Source organism: Myotis lucifugus, unplaced genomic scaffold, assembly GCF_000147115.1.
Source record: "Myotis lucifugus unplaced genomic scaffold, Myoluc2.0 scaffold_7, whole genome shotgun sequence".
NCBI lineage: Eukaryota > Metazoa > Chordata > Mammalia > Chiroptera > Vespertilionidae > Myotis > Myotis lucifugus.
Window position 1 is genome coordinate 12,523,937 of NW_005871055.1, and position 18,871 is coordinate 12,542,807.

General features: G+C 39.2%; 1 pseudogene; it reads left to right on the top strand.

Annotated features, from left to right (window-relative positions):
• The window catches only part of LOC102432899, a 106,368-nt pseudogene extending 88,008 nt beyond the window's left edge, over positions 1-18,360 (top strand).
• The last annotated feature ends 511 nt before the right edge of the window (positions 18,361-18,871 follow it).

The window sequence follows — 18,871 nt, forward strand, 5'->3', positions numbered from 1 at the left end:
CCCTGAAAGGGGGCGGTACCAGCTGCAAAGAAGCCATTCAGCCCTTCACCCAGGCTGGCCAGGCACCCCAGGCAGGGACCCCCATCCTTGATCCGGGACACCTTACAGGGGCAAACCAGCCAGCCCCCACTCATGCACCAGGCTTCTATCCTATATAATAAAAGGGTAATATGCAAATTGACCCTAACAGCAGAAAGACTGGGAATGACTGGTCACTATGACACATACTGACCACCAGGGGGCAGACGCTCAATGCAGGAGCTGCCTCCTGGTGGTCAGTGCGCTCCCACAGGGGGAGCTCTGCTCACCCACAAGCCAGGCTGATGGCTGCCAGTACAGCAGTGGTGGTGGGAGCCTCTCCTGCCTCCTCAGCAGCGCTAAGGATGTCCGACTGCAGCTTAGGTCTGCTCCCCACTGGCAAGTGGACATCCCCTGAGGACTGCCGGTCTGCCAGAGGGATGTCTGATTGCCAGCTGAGGGACACCCCCCCCCAAGTGCACAAATTTTTGTGCACCGGGCCTCTAGTAATCTATAATAATAAAAGCATAATATGCTAATTAGACCAGGGGCCAAGGCAGAGGTGGTTAGGGGTGATCAGGCAGGCAGGTGAGCAGTTAGGGGCATCAGGCAAGCAAACAGAGTGGTTAGGGGTTATCAGGCAGGTAGGAAGAGTGGTTAAGAGAGATCAGGCAGGCAGGCAGGCAAGCAGTTAGGAGCCAGCAGTCCCGGAGTGCGAGAGGGATGTCTGACTCTCGGATGATTAGTGACTTTGAGCATGTTTTCATATGTCTCTTGGCTTCCTGAATGTCCTCTTTTGAGAGGTGTCTATTTAGGTCCTTTGCCCATTTTTTTATTGGATTGTTTATCTTCCTTTTGTTAAGTTGTATGAGTTCCCTATAAATGTTGGAGATTAAACTCTTATTGGTGATAACATTGGCAAATATGTTCTCCCATGCAGTGGGCATTCTTGTTGTTTTGTTGATGATTTCTTTTGCTGTGCAGAAGCTTTTTATTTTGATGTAGTCCAATTTGTTTATTTTCTCTTTAGTTTCCAATGCCCTAGGAGCTGTATCGGTGAAGAAATTGATTTAGCATATGTCTGAGATTTTGTTGCCTTTGGATTCTTCTAGTATTTTTATGGTTTCCCGTCATACATTTAAGTCCTTTATCCATTTTGAGTTTATTTTTCTGTATGGTGTAAGTTGGTGGTCTAGTTTCATTTTTTTGCATGTATCTGTCCAATTTTCCCAACACCATTTATTGAAGAGATTATCTTGACTCCATTGTATGTTCTTGCCTCCTTTGTCAAATATTAATTGAGCATTTGGTTCGGGCCGATTTCTGGGCTCTCTATTCTATTCCATTGATCTATATGTCTGTTCTTCTGCCAGTACCAGGCAGTTTTGAGAACAGCGGATTTGTAATACAGCTAGATATCTGGTATTGCGATCCCACCTACTTTGTTCTTTCTCAGGATCCCTGCAGCTATTCAGGGTCTTTTTTTATTCCAGATGAATTTTTGGAGAGTTCGTTCTAGGTCTGTGAAATATGCCGTTGGTATTTTAATGGGAAGTGCATTGAATTTATAGATTGCTTTGGGTAGTATGGACATTTTGATGATGTTGATTCTACCAATCCAAGAACATGGTATGTTCTTCCATCTGCTTATGTCTTTCTCTATCTCATTTTTCAACGTCCTGTAGTTTCCTGAGTAGAGGTCTTTTACCTCTTTAGTTAAGTTTATTCCTAGGTATCTTAATTTTTTTAGGTGTGATGGTAAATGGGATTGCTTTTTTAGTCTCTCTTTCTGTAAGTTCACTATTGGTGTATAGAAATGCCATAGATTTCTTGGTGTTAATTTTGTATCCTGCTACATTGTCAAATTCATTTATTAAGTCTAATAGTTTTTTGATGGAGTCTTTAGGGTTTTTTATGTATAATATCATGTCATCTGCGAATAAGGACAGTTTTACTTCTTCTTTTCCAATTTTGATGCCTTTTATTTCTTCTTCTTGTCTAATTGCAATGGCTAATACTTCCAGTACTATGTCAAACAGGAGTGGTGAGAGTAGGCATCCCTGTCTTGTTCCTGTACTTAGGGGAAATGGTGTTAGTTTATGTCCATTGAGTATGATGTTAGCTGTGGGTTTGTCATATATGGGCTTTATTATGTTGAGGTATGATCCTTCTACTCCCACCTTGCTGAGAGTTTTTATCAAAAATGGGTGTTGGATTTTGTCAAATGCTTTTTCTGCATCAATTGATATGACTATGTGGTTTTTTTCTTTCAATTTGTTTATGTGATGTATCACGTTTATTGATTTGCGGATATTGTACCATCCTTGCATCCCTGGGATAAATCCTACTTGGTCATGGTGTATGATCTTTCTGATGTACTGCTGGATCTGATTTGCTAAGATTTTGTTGAGGATTTTGGCATCTATGTTCATGAGGGATATTGGCCTATAATTCTCTTTTATTGTGTTGTCTTTACCTGGTTTTGGTATTAAGGTGATGCTGGTTTCAGAGAATGAGCTTGGAAGTGTTCCTTCCTCTTGAATTCTTTGTAGTAGTCTGAGGAGGATAGGTTTTAGTTCTTCCTTGAATGTTTGGTAAAACTCCCCTATGAAGCCATCCGGTCCTGGGCTTTTGTTTGCTGGAAGCTTTTTGATGACTGCTTCAATTTCTTCCATAGTAATTGGCCTATTGAGATTTTTAGATTCTTCCTGATTGAGTTTTGTAATGTTGTATTTTTCTAGGAATATATCCATTTCCTCCAGGTTGTCTAGTTTGTTGGAGTAGAGCTGTCCATAGTATTGTTTAACAATCATTTGTATTTCTGTGGGGTCTGTTGTTATTTCGCCTCTATCATTTCTGATTTTTTTTTATTTGGGTCCTCTCTCTTTGCTTCTTGGTGAGCCTGGCTAGAGGTTCATCAATCTTGTTTTTCCTTTCAAAGAACCAGCTCTTGGTTTCATTGATTTTCTGTATTGTTTTTTTTTTGGTCTCTATGTCATTTATTTCTGATCTAATCTTTATTATCTCCTTCCTTCTGCTCACTCTGGGTGGGGACTTTCTTCATAGACAATTATGTCATCTGTAAGTGTGAACTTTTGATGACCTTTCTAAGCAAATCAGAAAATCATAATTGGAAATTTAAAGGATTTTCTACTAAAGAGTGCTGTCATGTCATGATTTTGAAAGACAAATAAATGTTCTATGAAAGCAGAGGGGTAGCGTTTAAAAAGAGCACTTGTCTCTTTTCACATATATACAAAAATCTGTCAGTTCCACAACACAATTATTTTTCTGTGTTGAGCTGGTAACTATGTCACATGATAAAAAGTGGGTTGGCTTTGATTCCCGTAATTGAAGCTGGACCCATCAAGCATGATTTATACTGTCCTCTGTTTTGTGAATAATGAAGCATGGGCCAACTGTGAAATTAGCCCTTCACTCTGCACAGGCTTTAAGACTTCTCCACTTGCAAGGGCATCTTCTACTATCCAAGAGGTCCCAGAGTATCAAAGTCTATCTATGTTCAGCTAAGTAGGAGACAAACTTATTCTAACTTTAGGGCTGACAGCAGAGAGCTAAGTATATGTCCTAAGAGTCACATCAAAAACAGAAACAAAACTCCTGACATTTGGTCTGCAAATTTAACCACTAGACCACATTTCCTCCTTTTAATTTCCATTATACTTTACATAATTACATAAATGCTTCACTGTGTTTATGACGCATGGCTTGGATTAAAGAGCTGAATGTGAAATATTCTGTCTGAGAAGGCACTTACTTTGAACAATTGTTTTAGTGGGATTGAAAGGTTATCTTATGCACTTTGAATCCAAGTAGGTTCATATATTAGTAAGGCTTCAGACCTGCATCCCAGAACCCAATGGGCAGGAATTTCACAAGTCCATAGGAAGGCACTAGAACTAGGATTTAGAAATCTTGTTTAGGATTTGGAAATCTTGTCAGGACTCCCTCTAATTCTCATCTCTTCTCCCAAGACCTCTCTCTCTCTCTCTCTCTCTCTCTCTCTCTCTCTCTCTTTCTCTCTCTCTCCCCCCCCCTCTCTTCTCGTGCGCGCGTGCGTGCATGCGTGTGTGTGTGTGTGTGTGTGTGTGTGTGTGTGTGTGTGTTCTTCTGCTCTGGAATACATGCGATGAGAACTGTTGCCCCAGAAATAAACCCATTACAGGCCCACTACTCTCTGGAAAGAGATTTTGAATGGTCCTGTTTTATTAGAGGTTTACCCTAAGACCAAAAAGTAAGGCCAGAGGAGTGGGAACTTATTCTACCAGAAGACTCTGAAAAACTATTAAAGGACAAGCTGTGGAAAAATTCAATAAGTTTTGCACAGAATAAATGGTTGCATATTATACTTCTTTCTATTATATGCTCAGAGTTTAAAATCCCCTATCTATCAAGTCACTTTGTTTATGAGACATCAAGTTTGAATTTTACCATGCTGTCAGATCTTTCACACCTAGGTTCACAACCCAGAAGACTGGTCACAGTTTTATTTCTGTACTAAAATTGCAACACTTGAAAAATCAGAATATTAGGATTTTAAGCAACTTGGCTCAGGAAGTACAGACAAATTTAGCGAACTGATAAAACTTTGACACTCAAGAGGAGTGAAAGACTAATTGACAATTATCATAAACCAGGGTTTTTTAAGTCATATACATATATATATATATATATATATATATATATATATATGTGTATGTATATATATATATATGTTTTTATTGATTTTTTAGAGAGAGAGGAAGGGAGAGGGATAGAGAGATGGAAACATCAATGAGAGAGAAACATCAGTAGGCACCCTGAATTCCCCTCACTGGGGATGTAGCCCACAACTCAAGTATGTGTCCTGACCTGGAATTGAACCAGGGATCTCCTGGTCCATGGATTGATATTCAACCACTGAGCCGCTCCAGCTGGGCTAAGTCCTTTTTCAAGACTATGTGGCCTAAAGTAAATCATTTAACCTTTATAGTTCTTCATTTCTTTATTTATGAAATGGAAAAATAAGATCTATCTAGTTTCTCTTCTAGTATTTTCATAAACATCAAATGAGTTAGTTCATGTGAAAAATGCTTTATAAACCATAGAGAGCCCCCAATCAGTTTTAAGTGCAATAGAAAAAATAAACCCTTGCTGCTGGGTAGAGAAGCCATATAGCCTCAGAGGCCAACCCCAAAACACTGCCACCCAGAGGCTGAGCCACAAACTGACTCTTAGGTGAACACAAATTAAGGAAGTCTGGATCACAAATACGGCCTGCTTTAAAATCAGGACTGTGATTTACAACACGGAGGAACAGTGTATCGCAGGGAAATTCAACACTCTCCTGAATACCTGGCAGGACCAAGGCGAGCCAGGCTGAAGAGTAGAAGAACTGAAAGACCTTCACTACTGCAAATTTTTTTTTCTTTTTTCGCCTTTTTACTAAGAAACCAATTTTTTTTCTTTTTCTTTTTTTCCATCACCTGATTTTACCCTTTTAATTACTACATTTTTATTTTTAACCAGTATTATTACTGCTACCATTTTACCATTTTTTAAAGCGCCATTTTATTTTCTCTTTTTTTTATTTTGGGAGTAGTGTTCTCCATTCTATTTTCATAGTTCCTTTAGCATCAATTTTCCCTACCTCAATTCTACCTCTATGCTAAAACCCTCTTCCTCACTTTTCCCCATTTGGTGTCCTGTTTCTCTTACCCTATTCCTGCTTTAGATTTTCCCTATTCCTTCTTTTTACCCCCTGTCTAATTTCACCCTACTTATATATCCTATTTCCAATCCACTGCTCTAAATCCTTATACACCTATCCCTTATCCTTCCTCACTATCCAAACATTTTTCTCTCTTATCTTTCTATTGTTTTCTTGCTGTTTGCTTGATTGTTGATTATATTGTGTTTTTTTGTTTGTTTGTCTGTTTTTTGGGTTTTTTTTGCTTTTTTTTGTTTTTTAGGACTGGTTGTGAGGTAGTTTTGCTTTTTATTTTTATTTTTTTCTGCTGGTTTTTCCCTTCCCTCCTCTCCCCCACCCCCCAGCTATTTTTGTGCTTCTGTTTTCCCTTGCCTCTCTTGATATCATTGGTTGTTTGTAGTTTGCATTCATCTCCAGGGATCTATTGTTGGAATTTGTTGAGATTAGTGGCAGTTCTATTGGAGTTTTCTCCTCACAAATAGTCTCTTCCCCTCTTCTACTTCATTCTCTCTTTTCGCTCTTTTTTCCCCCTCTTTTTTTTCCCAATTTCATTTTTGCACTTCTTTTTTGTTTTTTTTCTTATTTTTCTTTTCTTTTCCTTTTTCTCTTTTATATTTTTCTCTTCTTTCCTCCTTATCCCCTAATTCTCTTAATTCAGGTGGTCACTTTTATTTGGGGTTATTAATATCGAGGATATATTTGTGTTCAGTGCCTGGTACGTTGTACCTTGTTGTGTTGTATTTTGTGCCTTTAAATCAATGCAGCAGATCCAAGCAACAGCAGCCTCCTGATCACCACACCCTCTGTCTGAGGAACAGCAGCTGTACGTGAAGCCTCCCCCCACCAGCCAGAAGAGCCACCACAGCTGTGAACAGCACCCACCAGAGGAGCTGCTGCCAACTGAGGAGCAGCTGCTACCACAACCGCCCAAGGAGCAACCACAGCCCAAGGAGCCACTGCCACCCAGGGAGCAGCCACTGAACGACTCAACATCTAGATATGTCAGTGAGATCAAACATGGGTAGGCAAAGAAACCCCCAAAGGAAAGAAAAGGAGGACTCGCCAGAAAAGCAGCTAAGTGAGACAGAGGCATGCAACATGACAGAAAAAGAATTCAGAATAAGGGTCCTAGTGTGCATAAACCAGATGGAGGAAAAAATCAACTACTTATGCAAGAAGCAAGAAGAAACAGATGAAAAAATCAATAACTTATGCAAGACCCAAGAAGAAATGAAGAGCGATATAGCTGCAATAAAAAACACCATTGAAAGCATCAACAGCAGACTAGGAGAAGCGGAGGACCGAATTAGTGAATTAGAAGACAAAGAAGCAAAACACACCCAAACTGTACTGCAATTGGAGAAAAAAATTAAAAGACAGGAGGACAGCCTAAGGGAGCTTTGGGACAACATGAAACGAAACAACATACGAATAATAGGGGTGCCAGAACAACAGAAAGAGGAACAAGGGTTAGAAAACCTACTCAAAGAAATAATATCAGAAAACTTCCCTGAGGTGGGGAAGAAAAAAGTCACACAAGCACAGAGAGTCCCAAACAAGGTGAACCCGAAAAGACCCACACCAAGACACATCATAATTACCATGGCAAATGTTCAGGACAAAGAGAGAATCTTACAGGCTGCAAGAGAGAGACGGAAAGTTACATACAAGGGATCCCCCTTAGATTATCAAATGATTTCTCAACAGAAACACATCAGGCCAGAAAAGAATGGACGGAAATATAAAAAGTGATGCAAAGCAAAGGACTGAATCCAAGAATACTCTATCCAGCAAGGCTATCATTCAAAATTGAAGGGGAAATAAGAAGCTTCATAGACAAAAAAAGGCTAAGGGAGTTTATCACCACCAAGCCAGCAATGCAAGAAATGCTAAAGGGACTGGTGTAAAAAGAAATAAAAAGCACAGAAAGAAAACAGCCACACACAAAAAAAGAAATGGCTACAAACAAGTACCTTTCAATAATAACTTTAAACGTAAACAGACTAAATGCTCCAACCAAAAGACATCGAGTGGCTGAATGGATAAAAAAACATGACCCATACATCTGCTGTCTACAAGAGACCCACCTCATTAGAAGGGACTCACACAGACTGAAAGTGAAGGGATGGAAAAATATCTTTCAGGCAAATGGAAAGGAAAAGAAAGCTGGGGTAGCAATACTTATATCGGACAAAATAGACCTCAAAGTGAAGGCCATAACAAGACATAAGGAAGGCCACTTCATAATACTAAAGGGATCAATACAACAAGAAGATATAACTCTAGTAAACATATATGCACCCAATGCAGGAGCACCCACATACATAAAAAAACTCCTGGAAGATATCAAAGGAGAGATCAACAACAATACAATCATAGTAGGGGACTTTAATACACCACTGACATCAGTGGATAAGTCCTCTAGACAAACAATCAGCAAAGAAACAGCAATCCTAAATGCTCACTAGATCAAATGGACTTAATAGACATCTTCAGAACACTTCACCCCAAAGCTGCAGAATATACATACTACTCAAGTGCTCATGGGACAGATTCAAAAATAGACGACATATTGGGTCACAAGCAAAGTCTTCCCAAATTCAAGAAGATTGAAATCATAAAAAGCATTTTCTCAGACCACGATGGCATAATATTAGAAATAAACTACAATAAAAACAACCCAAAATACTCAAACACTTGGAAGCTGAATAGCATGTTATTAAATATTGATTGGGTTACCATGAGATCAACGAAGAAATTAAAAACATCCTGGACACTAATGACAATGAAAACACAACAATCCAAAACCTATGGGACACAAAGAAAGCAGTCCTGAGTGGGAAGTTTATAGCTCTACAGGCCTATCTCAAAAAACAAGAAAAGCCGAACCGGTTTGGCTCAGTGAATAGAGCGTCGGCCTGCAGACTGAAAGGTCCCAGGTTCGATTCCGGTCAAGGGCATGTACCTTGGTTGTGGGCACATCCCCAGTAGGAGGTGTGCAGGAGGCAGCTGATCGATGCTTCTCTCTCATCGATGTTTCTAACTCTCTATTTCTCTCCCTTCCTCTCTGTAAAAAATCAATAAAATATATTAAAAAAAAAACAAGAAAAAATGGTAGTAAATCATCTAACTCTACAACTCAAAGAATTAGAAAGAGAGCAACAAGAAAACCCGCAGAGTGAGCAGAAGGAAGAAGATAATAAAGATTAGAGCAGAAATAAATGACATAGAGACCAAAAAAACAATACAGAAAATCAAGGAAACCAAGAGCTGGTTCTTTGAAAGGATAAACAAGATTCACAAACCTCTAGTCAGGCTCACCAAGAAGCAAAGAGAGAGGACCCAAATAAAAAAAAATCAGAAATGATAGAGGTGAAATAACAACAGACCCCACAGAAATACAAATGATTGTTAAAAAATACTATGGACAGCTCTACTTTAACAAACTAGACAACCTGGAGGAAATGGACAAATTCCTAGAAAAATACAACATTACAAAACTCAATCAGGAAGAATCTAAAAATCTCAATAGGCCAATAACTATGGGAGAAATTGAAGCAGTCATCAAAAAGCTTCCAGCAAACAAAAGCCCAGGACCAGACGGCTTCACAGGGGAGTTTTACCAAACATTCAAGGAAGAACTAAAACCTACCCTCCTCAGACTACTACAAAAAATTCAAGAGGAAGGAACACTTCCGAGCTCATTCTATGAAGCCAGCATCACCCTTATACCAAAACCAGATAAAGACAACACAATGAAAGAGAATTACAGGCCAATATCCCTCATGAACATAGATGCCAAAATCCTCAACAAAATCTTAGCAAATCGGATCCAGCAGTACATCAGAAAGATCATACACCATGACCAAGTAGGATTTATCCCAGGGATGCAAGGATGGTACAATATCCGCAAATCAATAAACGTGATACATCACATAAACAAATTGAAAGAAAAAAACCACATAGTCATATCAATTGATGCAGAAAAAGCATTTGACAAAATCCAACACCCATTTTTGATAAAAACTCTCAGCAAGGTGGGAGTAGAAGGATCATACCTCAACATAATAAAAGCCATATATGACAGGCCCACAGCCAACATCATACTCAATGGACAGAAACTAACACCATTTCCCCTAAGAACAGGAACAAGACAGGGATGCCCACTCTCACCACTCCTGTTCAACATAGTACTGGAAATATTAGCCATTGCAATTAAGCAAGAAGAAGAAATAAAAGGCATCAAAATTGGAAAAGAGGAAGTAAAACTGTCCTTATTTGCAGACGACATGATATTATACATACAAAACCCTAGATACTCCATCAAAAAGCTACTAGACTTAATACATGAATTTGGCAATGTAGCAGGATACAAAATTAACCCCAAGAAATCTGAGGCATTTCTGTACACCAATAGTGAACTTTCAGAAAGAGAGATTATAAAAACAATCCCATTTACCATCGCACCAAAAAAATTAAGATACCTAGGAATAAACTTAACTAAAGAGGTAAAAGACCTCTACTCAGAAAACTACAGGATGTTGAAAAAAGTGATAGAGGAAGACATAAACAGATGGAAGAACATACCGTGTTCATGGATTGGTAGAATCAACATCATTAAAATGTCCATACTACCCAAAGCAATCTATAAATTCAATGCACTTCCCATTAAAATACCAACGGCATACTTCACAGATTTAGAACGAACTCTCCAAAAATTCATCTGGAATAAAAAAAGACCCTGAATAGCTGCAGCAATCCTGAGAAAGAAGAAAGTAGGTGGGATCTCAATACCAGATATCAAGATGTATTACAAAGCCACTGTTCTCAAAACTGCCTGGTACTGGCACAAGAACAGGCATATAGATTAATGGAATAGAATAGAGAACCCAAAAATGGGCCCGAACCAATATGCTCAATTAATATTTGACAAAGGAGGCAAGAACATTCAATGGAGCCAAGATAGTCTCTTCAATAAGTGGTGTTGGGAAAATTGGAGAGATATATGCAAGAAAATGAAACTAGACCACCAACTTACATCATACACAAAAATAAACTCAAAATGGATAAAGGACTTAAATGTACGACAGGAAACCATAAAAATTCTAGAAGAATCCAAGGGCAACAAAATCTCAGACATATGCCGAAGCAATTTCTTCACTGATACAGCTCCTAGGGCACTTGAAACTAAAGAGAAATTGAACAAATGGGACTACATCAAAATAAAAATCTTCTGCACAGCAAAAGAAACCATCAACAAAACAATGAGAAAACCCACTGCGTGGGAAAACATATTTGCCAGTGTCATATCTGATAAGGGCCTAATCTCCAAAATTTATAGGGAACTCATACAACTTAACAAAAGGAAGATAAACAATCCAATCAAAAAATGGGCAAAGGACCTAAATAGACACCTTTCAAAAGAGGACATTCAGAAAGCCAAGAGACATATGAAAACATGCTCAAAGTCACTAATCATCCGAGAGATGCAAATCAAAACAACAATGAGGTACCATCTTACACCTGTCAGACTGGCTATCATCAACAAATCAACAAACGACAAGTGCTGGAGAGGATGTGGAGGAAAAGGAACACTCGTGCACTGCTGGTGGGAATGCAGACTGGTGCAGCCACTGTGGAGAACAGTATGGAGTTTCCTCAAAAAACAAAAAATGGAACTCCCATTTGACCCTGTGATCCCACTTCTAGGAATATATCCCAAGAAACCAGAAACACCAATCAGAAAGGATATATGCACCCGTATGTTCATAGCAGCACAATTCACCATAGCTAAGATCTGGAAACAGCCTAAGTGCCCATCAGTAGATGAATGGATTAGAAAACTTTGGTACATCTACACGATGGAATACTATGCTGCTGTAAAAAAGAAGGAACTCTTACCATTTGCAACGGCATGGATGGAACTGGAGAGCATTATGCTAAGTGAAATAAGCCAGTCAATGAAGGAAAAATACCACATGATCTCCCACATTCATGGATAATAGAGACCATTTTAAACCTTTGAATAATAATAGATACAGAGGCAGAACTGCCTCAAACAGATTGTCAAACTGCAGCGGGAAGGCCGGGGAGGGTTGGGGGGGCAGGAGGGAGGGGGGTAAAAAAAAAAAAGAAAGTTCTAAACTGAATTCAGGTTCAGATAATAAGCTAATTCAGGTGGGATAACTGAATCATAGTTGCTAGGCTTTTGTTGTTGTTGGTTTGCTTGTTTGTTCATCATTTAACTTTGTAGAAAGGAGATGTGTGGGAGATAACTTGATTGCTACTGGGAGAAGTATCTGTCTTTGGACTGTATCTGTATTTAGACAACAGATAGGCACTCCTACTGAAGAACTGCAATAGTCATAGATGGAGTGGCCACAATTTGGAATTCATCAGGATGGTCAACTCCTGGAGGGTAGGAATTGTGTCTTATGTGTCTCATATCTCCAGCACCTTTCCACTGCCTGACATATAGCTACTACTTAGTTTGTGTTTATCTAATGCAGTGGTTTTCAAATGGTGTGCCACAAGAATTTTGAAAACATGCAATACCTGACTATTTTGCCAGGGACACTGACCTCTTTTCCCTAATATTGTTAAAAAACTGACAACAGCTAACACAGCAATAGCTGTCTGGTGTGAATGAATCAAAATTATACTTTTTTTTGTCAGATCAGCAAAAAAAACAAACAAACAAAAAAAAAAACCACAGAGCACTACAGAAATATAAGATACTACAATCATGCTTATCTTGGGATTAATGTTACTGAAAATAAAATTAATAACCCTACAACGTATTTTGTGTTTATTTTAATATAAGGAGAAAAAATTTATATAAATGTCCATATTTCTTTTTATAAGACCCTTTGCAGATTATTTGTCATCACTTTATTGGAGGCAAAAATGAGGACTGAATAAAATTACTTGCCAGATTACACCTAAATAGTCATGGAACAAGACCTACTGCTAATATCTGATATTATAGAAACCAGTTTCAAAATCCTAGCCCAGGTTGTAATCCTATTTATATTACAGAAGAAAGGAGTTTTGAGCTTTAAAAATTCCCAGGAAATGACCCATGAGCCAATGCTTCTGAAAGAAACAGGGAGTTGAGGAATAGCTCACTGAATTTCATTGTTCACCTTCTCTTGTTTTCTCCTGACAAATGGAAAATGCCACTAAACTTAGTTTGTGGCCTCCCTCTACTGATTCCGTGATCCATACAGCTCTTCATGCTCCCAGAAACTATGCAAAAGACTGCAGCTTCTAGGATGTAACTACATGCTCCAAAGTCAAAATGCCCTTTGGTGTATTCATCTCTCTCCCAATTGGTGCAAAGATTCCTGAGTGGCATGAAACAACAATGTACTTACCTAATATCTAAATTTTCTGGAGTGAGAAATTTGATTTCTGAATATAAGAGGATGATTTTGCTCTGTTCTCTTTTAACAGATAACCAGAATCATACAACAGTTTGACAAATACACCCCCACCCCCTGAAATCTACTATTCTCACACAACTAAAATGTGAGACTAGCTTCAGCTCCCAGCCAGGGATAGTATGACTGAAAATCAAAAAGGATTTTCCTGTGGATTGGCTCCATCATGCTTGTCCTCAATCATGGTGAGCAGCCCTTGTTTATTTTTCTTCTGTTTAATAACTTAAATAGCTCTGAGAAGGTATGAAACTAGAAAACCAAAAGCCATTTCATGGCAATGGTGTAATTAAAAGCATTTGTTATTTATTAGGGTGCATCCTACAATGAAAATGCCCAAAGAATCTGTCTGTGTCCATTTATTATCAACATAGGTATTCCAAATTTATTCTACTATGTTGGTTTAATTGGAACTTTATTGAGAAATGCAGGTGTCCAATGAGACAGCATTGAAAATCTAGTTAAATCACCCAAATAACATATGGCTTTTTTCTAGGAAGATCATACGTAATTTGTATGCCGTTTGTTTTCCAAGGGTAGGGTTTTAGGTATTAAACTGAAATCTAAAGTAAGGTACATTGATTTACAGGAAATTGTTCCTTTACACACAAATTCATCATTTACAAATACTATTTCATGGGGCCAGATGGAAGGAAGGCTTATGTTTTTTAGACAACTATGTCATCAACCATGTTAGTGTCTGTTTATAAACATTTCTTCCCAATTTGAGGATCCAAAGTTCACAAAAATATTTGTTTTAAATTATTTCAAATAAGCAGCATAAAATTTAGCCTTAGGGCTCACTTCCAGGGAAAATTGTATTCATTTATATTTCATAGAAAAACAAAAGGGCAGGGTGGGGGTGGTTAGGAAATCAAGGGAGTACCAATTATGAAGTTAACACCATTTTCCTAGGAAATGATATTGGTTCTTTTTTTTCTCAAACTAAGAAAATATGATGTGCCCCATCTCCTTTAATGTGAGAACTTTGAAAAATTCCCCAGAATTTTCCATTTGCTGCTCTGAGCTTATAGACAGCTCTTTTATTGAATAGTATATTAATTTGTAGACCTTAAAATGGTCATATGTCATAGAAGATATTAGCCTTTGGTGAAAGGTACTAAGATATGTCCAAAAACTACTTTTTCAGGGCCCACTGCCTAACGTCTTGATTTAAGAGTGATTCATCCCTGAGGAGAATTGAACCATGAGTGCTGCCAGTTGTTTAGGCAGGGCTCCCTCCACTTACCCCACTTCCCGCCTCTCTTTTTCACTTTCATCTGAGATAAGACTGCCATCAAGCCAGGGCATTTTCTATGTCTAATTCATCTATCCCAAAGGCTTATTGCTAGGAAAATGTTCTTCTTTTTGGAAAAGGGTTCAAAGAAAGAAAATGTGTTGAGGACACAGAGATCTGGGAGAATTTTGCCCATCTTCACAGGACTGTCTACCTGCTGTGCCTACTTAGGAATGTGATGTTATCAGTGTAGAAAAGGCACAGGGGCAGGAAGTGTGTGGGACTGTTACTTTCTGCTGAACCTTTTCTCTTGAGTTTCAAAGAAAAACATTCAGTATCCAGTACATGTGTAGTTCAAACAAGCCTTATGCCTTCCTGGAAGCCACAAATTATTCAAGTGTGACTGAGAAACACCCCGGTTTTGAAATTCCGTGGAAGATGATCATGCTATGAAAGGCATTTTCTGATATCTCACCAGGATGCTAGTGACTTCGATTTCATGTGCCTTTGCCTTGGCTATCTAATCATATGCTGAAATGAAAAAAATGGGTGTGTCAACTGTCAGCCTTGATCCTGAAAGCTTATTTTTCATTCATATTGCCTGAAAAATAATATTTGATCTGGGTTGGTTTCCAAATCCGTACTTTATTATGCTTTGCTCCCCTGTACATATCTCAGCATTGGGGATTTGGGCACTATCATTGGCAGAGGAAGGCAGCATCGGTCCCTTTGCTCTGTTTGGCACAGTCTACTTTTGCACAGTCTGCTGCCAACTCTACTAGAGAGCCATCGGCCCCTAACCTATCCTGCTTAATTTCCCCCAATGCAATCATTTTCCCTCCATGTCTGTGGCTTCAGCCAGAGAGAATAAACATCTGCTTTGTTCTGCTTTTCGTTGCAGACAAATTAGATGGTTCTGATCCATGACTCATTTTGTTTTACTTGGTCCTCCTCAGAATCTCCAAGACCAAAAGCAACCAGATAACCAATTTGTCTATTTAATTCAAGCAATCTATTTTGTTGGGGAAGGAGGACTGAAGGCTTTTTTGTTTGTTTTAGTTTAGTTTTGTTTGTTTTTTTTACTCTAAACAAATTAAGTTTGTGTGTGTGTGTGCGCACACGATTTTATGCTGAATTTGCATATATCCTATATATTCCACTTCCTTTATCTTTTTTGCTTCTTTTCCTCTTATCTGATTCTGTTGCCTTCTGTTTGCAGACTGACATAAATTTTTTCTTTTGTTTCTCTCAATTACCATTGCCACCTACAATCATAGCTGTTTCCTAATCTTGTAAATTTTATAATTTATAAACTTACTGCCACCCCTCGAGGTTCTCAGTGCGTGCCTGGCATTGATCTACAGACTCCATTTTGACCATATCTCACCTCTGAAGGATATCATGCCCCTTGGGATCTTCTTTCAGTTTTCCCTTGCCTTTCTTGTTTCTTTAGGGACAGGACACTGTAGATCTGGGGTTTTGCATTCTTTCTTTCAAGCATCATGAACTTTAATTCTCCACCTAACTGATCTTAACTGTAGCCTCAGATTACTCCATTTATTCCTTCCAAGCCTGTTTTAGACATTATGCTACAAAAACACCCTAGGAGGTAAATTAGTATCCGTTTCTTTTATTTTACAGATGGGGAGTCGGAAAGTGGAGGGGGATTGGGTATAGAGCACCAAACTAGAGGTAAGTAGTGACTCAAACTCCTAGTCCTTGTTTAGTTGCTTCCAGGGAGTCAGCTCCCTTCCTTCAATGTTCCAAGTTTTCCATGGAGCCCCGGTGACTAACAATACAGAGAGTGGCTCACAATGTCTGGTTGCATTCTTGACGGGAACCTTCCCTTTGTAGACCAGGTTTTTCTACCTTTCTCCCCAGAAGCTTCTGCATTCCAAAGCCCTGGCAGCCTCTCCTTCAATGCACACTATTGTGCTGGAGCCCCATTTGGGCTCAGATAAAATTTTAACTGGTTTTGGGTGGTTACTGTTTCATGATCCCTGACCTCCTTCCTTTTATCCCAGATCCCCAAGAGCCAAGAAAGGATACGGTCACTTATGAATGCTATTTCTTTAACCTTCCTGCCAATTAAACACATAAAGTTTGTTTCAGGTCATGACAGAAATTTTTAATTGCAGTGAATAGCCACAGCTCATGAACAGTTACAAGAACCTGCTAGAATTTTCCTCAGAAATTAATGCACTTAGCTGTGACATGTTGATTAAGATAATAAGCTGTGTGGAACCTAAGAAATAAAATACCTACTAAGAAGAGCTCCTGGTGGCTAACTGGGATCAATTAAAAAAGAAAATAGAGCATAGCAGTCATTTCTACACAGGGACCTTTCACATAAACTGCATTTCAGGGAGAAGTCTGCACTGAACAACCTGCCTTCTGCACTGAACTGCCTGTCTGTACTGTGTTCCTGCCCTCTGAGCCAGCCCTTATAAAGGGGTTCCTAGAATCCTATTTCAACCAATGGGACTAAGACTTTCCCTTTCCAATTAGAGCTGTGCAGCTATATTTCTATCAGTTTCTTCACTAATCAAAGCAGTTCTACTGTGACCAATTAGGATAGTGCTTTTTGGACCAATCAAACTGTGAGGATTTGAAGACTTTATTTGCATGCCAGACACCAGGGGCAGGGATTTCTGTCTGTCTGTCTAAAACGGCTTCCCTCTGGCTGGGACATTGCACTTACTCTTCCACCAAAGACTGAAGACTGTGTTTCTCACTGCAGCTAAAACACCAAAGACATCTCCCTGGAGCCAACTGGCACAGGGCAGGAAGACCTGGAGCAGGTGGGGTAGAGCAGAGCAGAGCTGTCTGGCCTGAGAGGTACTTCACCCCAGGGCCTCCTCACAGCATGCAGTATCACAACTGAGCTGTTTGCACTGAATAAAATGTTTCCTTCTTTACTGCACCCCAAATTGGGAGTTCCTGTTGGCATAACATTGGTGCCAATGACAATCAGGTGACAGCTACAAGATGAAAATAATAGAATGGATGCCTTTTCTTCCTCTCCAAATACGAAGCAAAAGAAAAGCAAAATGAAAAAGAAAAGGGGGAGTTTGGCCACGTCCCTGGCCACGTTGCCCGCTCTCGCCATCTTCGCAGCTTCCTCCCAGGGGCCCCTGGTGCCGCCGTGGGCATTTTCCTACTGACCTGAACCTGTCCCACCTGGCCATCCTCATCCTGCTGCTGAAGAGCTGGAAGACATGCTCCTACACCGGTATTTCCAGAAAAAGCCAGCTTCTCTTTGCACTGGTCTTCACAACTCCATACCTGGATCTTTTTACTTCATTTATTTCATTATACACTTAGTGGCCAGATTATTATGACCACCCCATCAGTACAATGAAGTGAATTAGTTATGCAAATAATAATAAAACCTTGAGAGTATTTGCTTAGGAAGTTTTCAATGTTCAGTATTTTTGGAAGTGTCAATGAAGTACTGATTGGGGTGGTCATAATAATCTGTCCACTCAGTGTATAATACATCTAAGAAGCGTATCTACATTGCCTGCTCCTACGCAACAGTGTACCTGATCTACATGAAGTTTAAGGCAACTTATGATGGAAACCATGATACCTTCTGAGTGGAGTTTCTGGTGGTCCCTGTGGGAGGACTGCTCATTTCTAGTCAATTGTGATTTTTCTCCTCTGGAGATTCTGTGGACCTTCTCCATCTACCAGGAATCGATGGCTATCCTTCTGCAGCTCTTCATGATCAGCAAGACTGGGGAGGCGAAGACCATCACCACCCACTACCTGTTCTTCCTGGGCCTCTACCAGGGGCTCTACCTCGTCAACTGTGCCTGGCACTTCTACTTTGAGGGCTTCTTTGGCCTCATCGCTGTGGTGGTAGCATTGTCCAGACCATCCTCTACTGGGACTTCTTCTACTTGTACATCTCACAAGTACTCAAGGAAAAGAAGCTCAGTCTGCCAGGGTAAGTGCCACAGACCATCACCAGCACCTGTCCTTCGGGGTGCTTGGACAGAATTTTTACCACAGCAGAGGCACAAGATGCTCCAAGTGGAAAATCAGAAACTTAACTCTTGTTGCAGATAGTCATCAGTGGCTCTGTAGCTTACATTAAACATTTATGATGTTGATTGGTGGCTTACATTAAACTTTTATGATGTTTATACACCATACTACTCATCCAAAAAAGATATATTGCATGTGTATATGCATATGTAAATCAACAGCCTGAAAAAATATATATGTAATCAACAGATCAAAATTAATTAAAATGAGGCATAAATTGATTAAACTTCACACAAAAATATTGCTTCCCAAATGTCATTTAAAATACATGTACATGTATTAAAATATATACATATGTGTATAATATATATACCATATATACCACATATGCACACATATATATTTACTATATATAATATACATATACTATATATAGTAAAATACATTAATGTTCATGTGCATGTTTATCCTTTT